General features: G+C 36.4%; 1 non-coding gene across 1 annotated transcript; it reads left to right on the top strand.

Annotated features, from left to right (window-relative positions):
* The first annotated feature begins 12046 nt into the window (after window positions 1-12046).
* On the top strand, window positions 12047-12117 carry TRNAC-GCA (transfer RNA cysteine (anticodon GCA)). Its single transcript has one exon. It is a non-coding gene; the product is annotated as a tRNA-Cys (tRNA).
* The last annotated feature ends 1282 nt before the right edge of the window (window positions 12118-13399 follow it).

The raw sequence follows: 13399 nt of genomic DNA, 5'->3' as shown, positions 1-13399 counted from the left end.
TATATTAAATTTAAAATAGTTAATAAAGAGATGCCTTGAAGAATTCTAGAATTATCAAAATATCTTCAAGATAAATAGAAAAAAAAAATGTCAACAATAATTATTTAAATAATACATGATATTTGAAAAAGTGAGAAATAAAATGGTAATGATTTTTATTTCTTTCGAATTTCTCAATAACCTGTAACTTATTTTACTAAATAAAATTGCAATCACTAATCAAATTGTGCATAAACAATTTTAAATTGATCTAATTTTCTACGTACAAAATGAAGTTTCAATATACATTAATTGTTTACTACATATTGTAGATGCACTATAAAACTCAAAATTTCAAGCCTTGCCATTAAATAAAGATTTACAAATACAATATGGGTAAAAGTACGGATCTATGTCGCACTTAGAGCTAATTCATACGATTCGGTCGAACCAATGTGGCAGTGTGGCAGCTATATAGCAAAGGGGTTCCGACTGGGCAAAATGAAGTTTCAATATACATTAATTGTTTACTACATATTGTAGATGCACTATAAAACTCAAAATTTCAAGCCTTGCCATTAAATAAAGATTTACAAATACAATATGGGTAAAAGTATGGATCTATGTCGCACTTAGAGCTAATTCATACGATCCGGTCGAACCAATGTGGCAGTGTGGCAGCTATATAGCAAAGGGGTTCCGACTGGGGGTCCAGTCGGAACCCCTTTGCTATATAGCTGCCACACTGCCACATTGGTTCGACCGGATCGTATGAATTAGCTCTAAGTGCGACATAGATCCATACTTTTACCCATATTGTATTTGTAAATCTTTATTTAATGGCAAGGCTTGAAATTTTGAGTTTTATAGTGCATCTACAATATGTAGTAAACAATTAATGTATATTGAAACTTCATTTTGTACGTAGAAAATTAGATCAATTTAAAATTGTTTATGCACAATTTGAACCCCTTTGCTATATAAGCTGTAAAAAAGGTTTTTCCCCCTCATTTTGTACTAATCGGCTTAGAGTTTAGCGGACGAGGAGAAGAAGGGGGCAAATAAATTAGTGTTAATATATTAATGTTTTAGTTTTTTTCATAATTTTGTATAGTTTATTAATTTTTTAGTTTTTTAATGCTAAATAATATATTAATTTAAAAAAAATTCAATGCTTAATAATATATTAGTTTTAAAATTATTTAATGGTTAAAATCTTTTAATGCTTAATTATTTATAAATGTTGTACACATATACAATTAGATGATAAAATGTTATCCTATGACCCCTTAGCACATACTAGGACCTCTTAAGACACTGAGGAGAATTTAGTACATCCTAGGACCTTTTAAGACATCATACAATCCCTTAGTACATCCTAGAAGACATGAACGACCCTTTAATACATCCTAGGACATATTTTGACCCTTTTTAGCATCCTAGCATGATAACATAAGACCCCATACGACACCATAAAACCCCTTAAGACCCCTTATGTTTGTAACGACCTCTTATGACCTTTAATGACTCCTTAAGACCCCTGATGACCCCTACTAACCCCATATGACCACATAGGATCATCTAGTGTCATAAGGGGTCATATGGTATCGTTAGGGGTCATATGGGGGCCACACATGTGTCGCCCCTTAGGATCCCATATGACCCCTAACGACACCATAAACACATGTGTGGCCCCTTAGGACCCCATATGACCCCTAACAACATCATATGACCCCTTATAACACCATATGACCCAATAGGATCATATAGTGTCCTAAGGAGTCATATGATGTCCAAAGGGGCCATACATGTGTTTTAACACGTGATCCCTTAGGAACACATATGACCCCTTTTAGCACCCTAGTAGGTTCAACATAACTCTTAGGTGCAATATAACTCTTAAGACACCATAGGGTCATATAGTGTCCTAAGGGATCATATGGGATCCTAAGGGGCCACACATGTGTGACCCCTTAGGACCCCATATGATGCCTTTTAAAGTACTAGTAGGTACAACATACCTCTTAGAACACCATATGACCCCATAGTGTCGTACGACGTCATATGGGGTCGCACATGTGTGACCCCTTAGGACCCCATATGACCTCTTTTAAAGTCCTAATACGTACAACATACCCCTTAGGACACCATATGACATCATATAGTGTCCTAAGGGCTCATATGGGGTCCTAAGGGGCCACACATGTGTTCTAACATATATGTGACCCCATATGACCCCTTTTAAAGTCCTTGTAGGTACAACATACCTCTTAGGACACCATATGACCCCATAGGGTCATATTGTGTCCTAAGGGGTCATATGGGGTCCTAAGTGGCCACACATGTGTGACCCCTTAGGACCCCATATGACCCCTTTTAAAGTACTAGTAGGCACAACATACCTCTTAAGACACCATATGACCCCATGGGGTCATATAGTGTCGTATGGGGTCATATGGGGTCAAACATGTGTTAGAACACATGTGTCACCTCTTAGGACCCCATATGATCCCTTTTAAAGTCCTAGTAGGTACAACATACCCCTTAGGACACCATATGACTCATAGTGTCATAAGGGGTCATATGGGGTTCTGAGGGACCACACATGTGTTCTAACACATATGTGACCCCTTAGGACCCCATATGACCCCTTTTAAAGTCTTGGTAGGTACAAGATGTCTCTTATGACACCATATGAGTGTCCTAAAGGGTCATATGGGGTTCTAAGGGGCCACACATGTGACCCCTTAAGACCCCATATGACCACTTTTAAAGTCCTAGTAGGTACAACATACCTCTTACGACACCATATGACCCCATATGATCATATAGTTTCCTAAGGGATCATATGGGATCCTAAGGGGCCACACATGTGTTCTAACACATGTGACCCCTTAGAACCCCATATGACCCCTTTTAAAGTACTGCTAGGTACAACATACCTCTTAGGATACCATATGACTCCTTAGGGTCATATAGTGTCGTACAGGATTATATGGGGTCACACATGTGTGACCCCTTAGGACCCCATATGACCCCTTTTAAAGTCCTAGTAGGTACAACATACCCCTTAGGACACCATATGACTCCATAGTGTCCTAAGGGGTCATATGGGGTCTTAAGGGGCCACACATGTGTTCTAACATATGTGTGACCCCATATGACCCCTTTTAAAGTCCTTGTAGGTACAACATAGGGTTGTATGGACAACATATGACCCCTTAGGACCCCATATGACCGCTTATTACACCATAGGGTCATATGGTGTTCTAAGGGGTCATATGGGGTCCTAAGGGATGACACATGTGTTCTAACACATGTGTGATTCCTTAGGACCCCATATGACCCCTTAGGATACCATAGGTTCATATAATGTCCTAAGGGGTCATATGAGGCCACACATGCCACACATGTGCTCTAAAACATGTGTGACCCCTTAGGACCCCATATGACCCCTTAGGAAACCATAGGGTCATATGATGTTCTAGCCCCATATCACCCCTTAAGAAACCATAGGGTCATATGGTGTTATAAGGGGTCATGTATGGGGTCCTAAGGGGCCTCACATGTGTGACCCCTTGGGACCCCATATGACTCCTTTTAAAGTCATAGTCAGTACAACATACCCCCTAATACATCCTAGGAGCTATTAAGACATGGACGACCCCTTAATACATCCTAAGACATATTTTGACCCCTTTTAACATCTTAGCATGTATAACATAAGACTTCATACAACACCATAAGACCCCATAAGACCCCTTAGGACTGTAATGACCCCTTATGACCTCTAATGACCCCTTAAGACCCCTTATGACTCCTAATGACCCCTACTAACCCCATTTGACCCCATAGGATCATATAGTGTCATAAGGGGTCATATGGTGTTGTTAGGAGTCATATGGGGTCCTTAGGGGCCACACATGTGTTCTAATGCATGTGTGGCCCCTTAGGACCCCATATGACCCCTAACAACACCTATTAGGGATATCAAAATTAGGAAAAAATAAGTTGATTTATATTTTGGTTTTTGGTGGGAACCAAACCCCCTACTTTTCAACATTTTTCAGCAATAAAAAATTTGACTTCAAAAGTAAAAAAAACATATCAATTCTTGAATTTTTTTTTTTTTAAATAATAGACTTAAACTTCATCAAATTTTACACATTTCATCAATTTACATCATCTTCAAATTCAAAATACAAATGCCACTTGTATGGCATCGAAATTGAACAAGTATTGTTGTGTTAACCTTTTCCTTTATAAAAGTGTGACATAGGTTCGTACACATACACATACACATACACATACACATACACATACACATACACATACACATACATACACATACTGTATGTACATACATACACACATGCACACATAAACACACATATGTATATACATATACACATGCATACGCACACACATACACCCACATACACACATAGACACATACACACACATGCATGCATACATACACATACACACATACATCCACATGTACACATACATACCATGTACATATACACATGCACATGTGTATGAATGTGTGTACATATGCGTGTATGCATACATGTACACGTGTATGTATGTGTGCACATATGCATGTATGCGTGTGTACATGTGCACACATGTGTGTATGTGTATGTGTATGTATGCATGCATGCATGCATGTGTATGTGTATGTGTGTATGTGGGTGTATGTGTGTGTGTGTATGTATGTGTATATGTATATGTATGTGTGTTTATGTGTGTATGTGTGTGTGCATGTGTGTATGAATGCATGTATGTTTGTATATATGTATGTCGGTGTATGTATGTATGTATGTATGTATGTATGTTTATGTGTGTATGTGTATATATGTGTGTGTGTGTATGCATATATGTGTATGTATGTGTATGTGTATACACAAATAAACACACATACATACATATACACATACATGCATACATGTACACACACATACATGCATACATGTACACACACATACAGTCACATACACACATACACCCATACACACATGTACACATACACATGCATGCATACGCACATATAGACACATGCACATATATACACATATACATACATATACACATACATACATACATACATACACACATACATACCCGCACATACACATGCACACACATGTACATCTGTGTATGCATGTGTATGTGTGTGTATGTGTATTTGTATGTATGTGCACGAGTCTGGGTGTGGGTGTGGGTGTGGGTGTGGGTGTAGGTGTAGGTGTATGTGTCTATGTGTTTGTATGGGTACGAGGATTTATTTTTTATGTGCAGTGTATTGATTATAATTTTTTATGGTTTATATTTAAGGGTAATGAGAAAATGATTTTTAAAAAATTATTTAATAGGTATATGTGTATATTATTTTAATAGTTTTCTAATGTTTTCATTCTTAATTTTTTTAATAGTTTTCTAATGAATTTTTAATTTTGCTAGGTTTAATTTTTTTTAATATTTTTCTTATATTTTCATTCTAAAATTTTTGAAAAATTTGATAAACTATTCAATAAAAATAATTATAGAAATAAATATATAAAAAAATTAATTACAAATACGAAACAAGAAAAAAGGGAAAAAAATAAACCAAACCTGGAAAAATGGGGGCTGGAAATAAGCTCCTTGTGAGTCCGGCCGAACTCCCAAATATCCTTAGGGTGCAAAAGGGGGTGGGTGGGGAAAATATTGGTTTATATAACTGATAGTCTGATCGAACCTAGTCCGATCGGACTCCTGGCACCATTTCAAAGCCACACAGGTGCTACACGACCCGGTTGTAGTCCGATTGGACTACCCATAGTTGGTCGAAAGTGTGACATAGGTGCATGCATTTACTCGTATGTGTATGTACATGTATTTAATTTTAATGTTTCTTTAAAGTAATTTGTATGTGTATGTGTATGTGCATGTGCATGTGCATGTGTATGTGTATGTGTATGTGTATGTGTATGTGTATGTGTATGTGTATGTGTATATACACATGTATTTAATTTTAATGTTTCTTTAAAGTAATTTGTATCAAATGTTTCAATTACTTCGAATTGTACTTTAAATTACGATTGTATATCATTTTGAAATATGTTTGAATTAGTTTAAAATAGTTTTTTAAATTAGTTTGAATTGTTTAAAATAGTTTTGAATAATTATTTTTAAAATTATTTGCTTTTATAATTATGTACATACAAATATTTTCCACATGGTCGATCGAGCATCAGATGGTAGTGTTCATCGCGAGGGCACTAACTTGACATCTAGACAGTCTGGTCAAATGCCTTCTAGTGATAGTTATGTTAGGGCTCATCTTTTTGCCAAAACCACTCAGGCCCTATAGCCTGCTCTAGACCATCTTGCATCCACATTAGATTCTGCCACTGCCTGACCTAATAAGGAAATGGTAGAGACTATTAGGGATGAGTTTCTATATATGATTGATACTATTTAGACATATAATCCTTATGATGATATGTTCGTTGATTCTTTCTATATCTCCCTTTCTCATAGTGTCACTAGTGCAGTGAAATGGGAAACCGTGAGGGGATGTATCTTCTACATAGGTCCATACTATGTTCCCTCATTATTAGGGTCCGAGACCACGTAAGATAAGAGGATATTTAGTTACCAGATGCACTGATCCAGTTGTGGCACCATTCATATATCCTAGATGGTTGGCAACTCATCATATGTGGCCATAGAAGGATGAGTTGCCACTTTATTTTTGCAAACAATTGTTTGCAGAGTTTCATATGGGCTTAGATGTTGATTATACATCTATACCAACATATACTGGATAGGGGAAAGGGAGGCTCAGTGATAAATTTAGAGGACCTAATGCACCAACACTCATTAATAAATGAGCATTAGTTGGTCCAAACCTTTTGGCTCTACCAAAATGTTTGGAGTTATCACATGCAACAAATGTAGCAGCTGATGATGCCAGGTGACATATCTACTCCAGCATTGCACAGATTGCCACTCAAGTCAACCAGATGACATCTGATTGTGTTGGGAGATATTTGTTGTGATCGCAGGGTACCATTCTGCAGGCTACAGATGCGACATCTAGCAGTGGCATTGATCCTTACACCTATGTAGACATACCATCTCCACTTGACGTTGCACGCTTGACAGAGGTTGATCCATTGCAGTGGATGAGTGCATTTTTGTCTAGTGATTTATTGGATTCGTATACACTTCTTTCTTCGATTTTTGGGATCCCACTTGAGGATGTACCGACATGGGTGAGACAGCATGTACATGGAGGTAGATCATCTCAGGGTGATATGGGGATAGAGGAGGGAATTTTGGTGCATCCTATAGCCCCTCCACCACACACATCAATTGATCCCACACCTCCTCCTCAGTCTACACTAGGCGATTTGACACCTGAGCCACCACGTCCTACACTGCGGCTGCCTATTACTTTTACACGTCCTGCTTGAGCTCATGGACACTATACTAGTTTGCTTATTGACTGTTTAGATGATGTGTCGCTGGATATAGATATTGACCACATGTCCTTCCATTCATCTAAGGTCAGCAAGATCAGTAGAGACTTCAAGTCTCATGAGGTACACATTATTTTTTCTGTAAGCTCATATTATTTATTTGATTTTAAATAGTGGATTTCAACTTCAAAATTGTTAACACAATTTGAATTTTGAATTATATACAATGTCCTATTACATTGGAGATATTAGGAGATTTGAAGCTCATGTAGGAGAACCCAAAGACACAAATGAAGCCTTAAAGAGTCTAATATCACCCATGAGGTGAACATGATCATCTGAAGTATGTTGATAGGTTTGTGAGTCAATAAGACCTAATTGATGTAAGGCATTGTCATGGTTGCATTTTATAAGCCATCATGGACAAATGACCATGTGGGTCAGTAGGAGTAGGAGTCTAGGCATGAGTCAGGAAAATAAATATTGGTCTTAGAAACATCAGACCAATCCTTGGAATAGGCCGAATACATCTTGGAGTGGCTAAATTTGAAAAGTGCAAGTTGGCAACTTTTGTTGTCATTGCAAAATGTTGTAAAAAGGAGTAACTAATCCTCCAATGGTTCCAAAGTTTTAAAAGTGGTTGGAAACCATTAGGGAGGCTATATTAGGCCCACTTGGATTGATTCTAGGGTTTTGGTAGTTGTCGGTGTTGTTGTTGAAGTTGTTGAAATTGGTGATGTTTTGGAGTTTGGAGCAATACAATATACTTATCCTTAGTGTTTATCCTGGTCACTCATAAAAAATAAATTTTGATTCATTTTGATCAAACTTCCTTCTTATCTATCTGAATGTCTATCTCAGATAGAATAGTATGATTCAATTCTAGAGCTAAAGATCATAGTTCTCTACTGAGCAATTGGAAAGATTATGTAGGAGTGCTAGGTTTAGGCATGGGTTCTCCATTGAAAATGACACCAAATATTTTTTCACGAGTATCCATATGGTCAGATTTTAAAGTAAGCATCTCATGTAAGATATAAGCAACACCAAAACCTTATAAAGCCCAAACTTCCATTTCTCCTACTCGTTGCCCTCCTCAGTGGGATTTTCCTTTGAGAGGTTGTTGTGTAACCAGTGTATAAGGTCCACTAGAACATGCATGAATTTTGTCATCAACTTGATGGCACAATTTCGATATATAAGCTATTCCTATTGTAATAGGTTGTTCAAATACCTTTCCTATTCTTCCATCAATTAATCTATGTTTTCCAGGATGATCAAGTTCAAATACCCATGGATTAGCTATTTTCTCGCTAGCTTTATAAAGCTCAGAGAAGACTAGTTTTCTAAAAGCTTCTCACTCGTACCTTTCGTCAAAAGGTGCTAGTCTGTAATGTTTGTTCATTAGTTTTCCTACTAAACCAAGCAAACATTCAAAGATCTGTCCTACATTCATTCGTGAAGGTACCCCTAATGGATTTAATACCATGTCCACTGGTGTTCCATTCTATAAATAAGGCATATCTTGCCTGGGCAAATTTTTTGAAATAATACCTTTATTACCATGCCTTCCAGCTACTTTATCGCCTACTTGTATTTTACATTTTTGTAAAATATATACATGAACTTTTTCTACAATATCACCAAGATAATCGTCTTCCTCAAACTCCTGAAAGCATCTCACATCGATAACTCAACCTTTTACACCTTTAGGGACTCAAACAATTTTCTTTTCCAGTAGGTGCCTTAATATCAAATAAAGCTTGTAATAATTTTCCTTCTGGAGTATTTAATAGTGAGTCTTCTTCTGCTTCCAGTATCAATTTACCTACTAATACATCACCTGTTTCTATCCAAGATCCTATCATTACAAGGCCATTTTCATCCAGATGACGAAGTAAGTAAGCATCTAAATGAGGCATTTCTCTAGTTATTACTTCAGGGCCCTGGTTTGTAAATTAAACTCCAATTTCATATCTTACAATTTGGAAAGAAGTAAAAATGTCTTGATATACCAGACGTTCACTAATAAGTATTGCATCTTCAAAATTGTATCCTTCCCATGGCATATAGGCCACTAAGATGTTTTTTCCCAAAGAAAGTTCTCCCCCTGTTGTAGCTGCACTGTCTGCTGTAATTTGTCCCCTCTTTACATACTCCCCTTGGCGAACTCAGGGTTTTTGATGCATACAAGTATCGCTATTAGAATGTTGATATAGAATCAATTCTGTTTCTATATTGTTTCGAGCAACAGATGAAGTTATGGTGATATTTTCACCATCAATATACTTTATTTTTCCCCCTTGCTTAGCTATAGCTACACTTCCTGAATAGAGCTGCTTGACCCTCCAATCCAGTTCCGACAATATACTTCTCAGGTTGAACAAGTGGAACTGCTTGACGTAGCATATTAGAACCCATTAAAGCACGATTCACATTATTATGCTCGATAAAAGGAATAAGACAAACTCCAACAGAAAAATATTGGGAAGGAAAAATACTTCTGAAATGAATTTGGTCCCATGCAAAAAATAAAAATTCTTGTTGAAAATGAGCTGGAGTAAATTGTTCCTTTGGAACCCCTTGATTTAATGCTAGAGAATTTCCTATAGATATCCGGTAGTATTCATCTTCTCCCGGTAATAGATAAACCATTTGTTCTTCGTTCGATCTCTCAGATAGCCTATAGAATGGACTTTGTAAAGAGCCATAATGACCAAGTGTTGCATAAATAGATAATGATCCAATAAGCCCAACATTTATTCCTTCGGATGTCGTAATCGGACAAATACGTCCATAATGACTAGGATGAATACCCTGTGTATGAAAAGTGGACGTTTGACTTTTCAATCCTCTAGGGCCCAAAGAGCTCACTTTTCAACTATGAACTATTTTTGCCAATGGATTAGTTTGATCCAAAAATTGTGATAAAGGGTGTAAACCAAAAAAATCTTGAAAAGTTTCCGTTAATGGAATTAACGTTTCCAATTTATTAATTGTTCTCTTTTTAGGATTGGTTGATGCAGATAATATAGTTTTTTCAATTGCTTCTCTGAAATCAATTAGGGCGAATCGTAACTGCTCTTGTAATAAATCTGCTACAGAACGAATATATCGATTTTGTAGGTGATCTATATCATCGGGGGTACCCGTTCCAAATTGCACTTTGATGAGGTAATCCACATCAGCCAATACATCGTGCGGTAATGAAAAAATTTCATTCTTGGGTATATCAAGACTTAGTTTTTTATTCAGATTTCATCGACCATTCTTTCCTAATGCACATTTCATTCGAAAAAATGCTCTTACTTTTTCATATGTATCGGAAAATTCACAATTTTCTTCTTCTATCTCATCACTTATGTAGAGCTCTTTATAAAGTTCCAAGATGGCTTCTTCCTTCCCGCCATACCAATAGAAATATGTATAATACTCCTCCGAGTACTTGAAAAATGCTAAGATATTCTTATAGTTGAAAATATCTTCGGAATTTAGACCCATAGCCAATAAGAAAAGTAGCACAATTTTTTTTTTTCTACTTACATGAATCCATATCTTTTTTGTTTTTTTCTTGATCTCTAATCTTGATCTTCCTCCCCAATTTGAAATTATTGTGCCAATATAGATAATGTTTCCCGACGGTTTTCGTTCCCAAGTGTAATAAATACCAGGACTTCTTAATATTTGATTGACCACGACTCTGTAATTTCCATTTATTACAAAAGTTCCTTTAGAATTCATTAAAGGAATATCTCGCAGATATAAAATCATCTGGTTCTTTATCTTTTCACGACTTTTAGTTTTCTTAATCAATCTTGCTGGTACATATATTTGACAGTGATATGTAAGAGACATATATACAACATCTCTCTCTTTAATGGAAGGTTCTGTTAATTTATATTCATTCCCAAAAAGGAGAAATTTTCTTTTTTTTTTTGGGCTTTCAATTTTTGGAAACTTATTGAGTTCTTCTATTAAGCCTTGCTCAATAAAACGATCAAATCCTTCAAGTTGTATTTTACCAAATTCGGGAATTGTAAATATTCCTTTATTTTCATCTAATCGCATTGAATGTTTCCTATTCTATGTATATATAGAGTATAATGTATATTTTGATAGTTATTCCTCATTGATCTATACAAATAAATTCAACAAAAAATTGACATGTATATTTTGTTCACTATATCCCAAAAATAGAATAAAAAGAAGAGGTCCTTTTCTATTATCTTTTCATAAAGATATGACGGGGATTTTTCTGTCGTTGTTAATCGTCTAGTTATTGACAAATGTGATTTAATATACTATAATTAATGGGTACTCTAAATCCCTATCCTATACTAAAGGGAGGAACTAACTCTAAACCCCTAACCTATATTAGAAATTATAGGTTCCATTTCATGAAAACCAACCTCTTTTTCCTATTGGAAAGTAAAAATCCCCCTATTAGACCTGGGGACTATAAATTGGTTATACGACATATCCGAGTGATAAAAAAGGATACGTGAAGTGAAATACCCTACATAACATATCTGAGTGATAAAGGAAAATATCTTTTCCTTTAGGAAAAACAAGAGATCTAAACTAGATCTGGGGATGGCGATATAGCCAAGTGGTAAGGTAGGGGACTGCAAATCCTTGATCCCCAGTTCAAATCTGGGTGTCGCCTTGGTAGCGTAAACAAAGTTAGAGGAATCAAAAAGTCTCCATTTGTGCTCCATGTCTTTTGGAGACAACTTGTGTAGCTTCAGGCTCTATTGTTAATAGAGCAGATAAATTTCAATTTTATCGTTAATGTCTGCTCCTATATGTAGTTGAGAGTAACTAGTTCCAAGAAACAATTTTGAGAAGTCTCTACTATCGACTCATCCTTTCAGAATAGGAAGGTAGAGGATTTCCACTTTGCACTATCCTTATTAGTTCCATTAATATCAAGAATAAATAATGATATTATTCTTTTTTATAAAGAGAGGGATTCGTATGGATATAGTCGGTATCGCTTGGGCTGCTCTAATGGTAGTTTTTACTTTTTCTCTTTCACTCGTAGTATGGGGTAGAAGTGGGGTTTAATAGAATTAATAGTCTTTTGAATCATTCTATTCAAAATAAATAATAAATGATTTTACAATGATAATTATGTATTATCATTAATTATCTAGTAATATTGAATCATCAATGATATGATCAAAATAAAAATGAATGATCATGTTATGAATACAATTCTACTTCATGTTTATCAAATATGAAGTAGTTCAATATATATATATATATATATAGAAAATTAATATTATTAAGAATAGTATTCTTTACTATGCATATGTTAAAGAATATGGAGCATTATTATGCTACTCTATCCGGCTTGCCCACACTCTATGGGCCTCCCATCCGATTGTCCCATCCGAGGGTCTATATTCAACTCAACTACCTGGGGCCCTAACTTCCTATCTAGAGCTCGAGAAATGGTGGGGAGATCTCGCTCTACTTCTTGATGGCTAGATGAGCCCCATTAGAAGAGTAGGGCACTGAGGGTGAATGAAGGAAATGAAGCCTAAACTGCCCTGTCTCCTCCCACCCACCCACCGCAACCTACGTAGGGACCCCTGGTAACAGTTGTTGCAGGCCAGCCAATAATAAATCCTCTTGCCTTCGTGAAGCTAGATAGAAACGAAGGATCTTGTCTGGGGGGCCAGAGATAGTTGTGGGAGGCCCCCCCTACTATTTTAAGGGTCACCCACCCTAGTTTGAGAATGGATCTCTGCTTCAACAAGGCCCTAGATCTAAAATTTTGTGTGTTTGTTGTTCTTTTCTGATTAGTATGGATTGGTGGATGCCTAAAACCAATTCGATGAGTTAGGGAATTCTCTTACCTTTCATTTGAATCAATTTTGAGGTCTTGTAGCAATTGGGTTGTAGAGATCCATCAAACCCTATCCGGACTGGTCACAAACCCT

This window comes from Cryptomeria japonica, chromosome 1, assembly GCF_030272615.1.
Source record: "Cryptomeria japonica chromosome 1, Sugi_1.0, whole genome shotgun sequence".
Taxonomy (NCBI): domain Eukaryota; kingdom Viridiplantae; phylum Streptophyta; class Pinopsida; order Cupressales; family Cupressaceae; genus Cryptomeria; species Cryptomeria japonica.
Note: the sequence above shows the minus strand (reverse complement) of the source record. Positions and strands in the feature narration are given on the sequence as shown.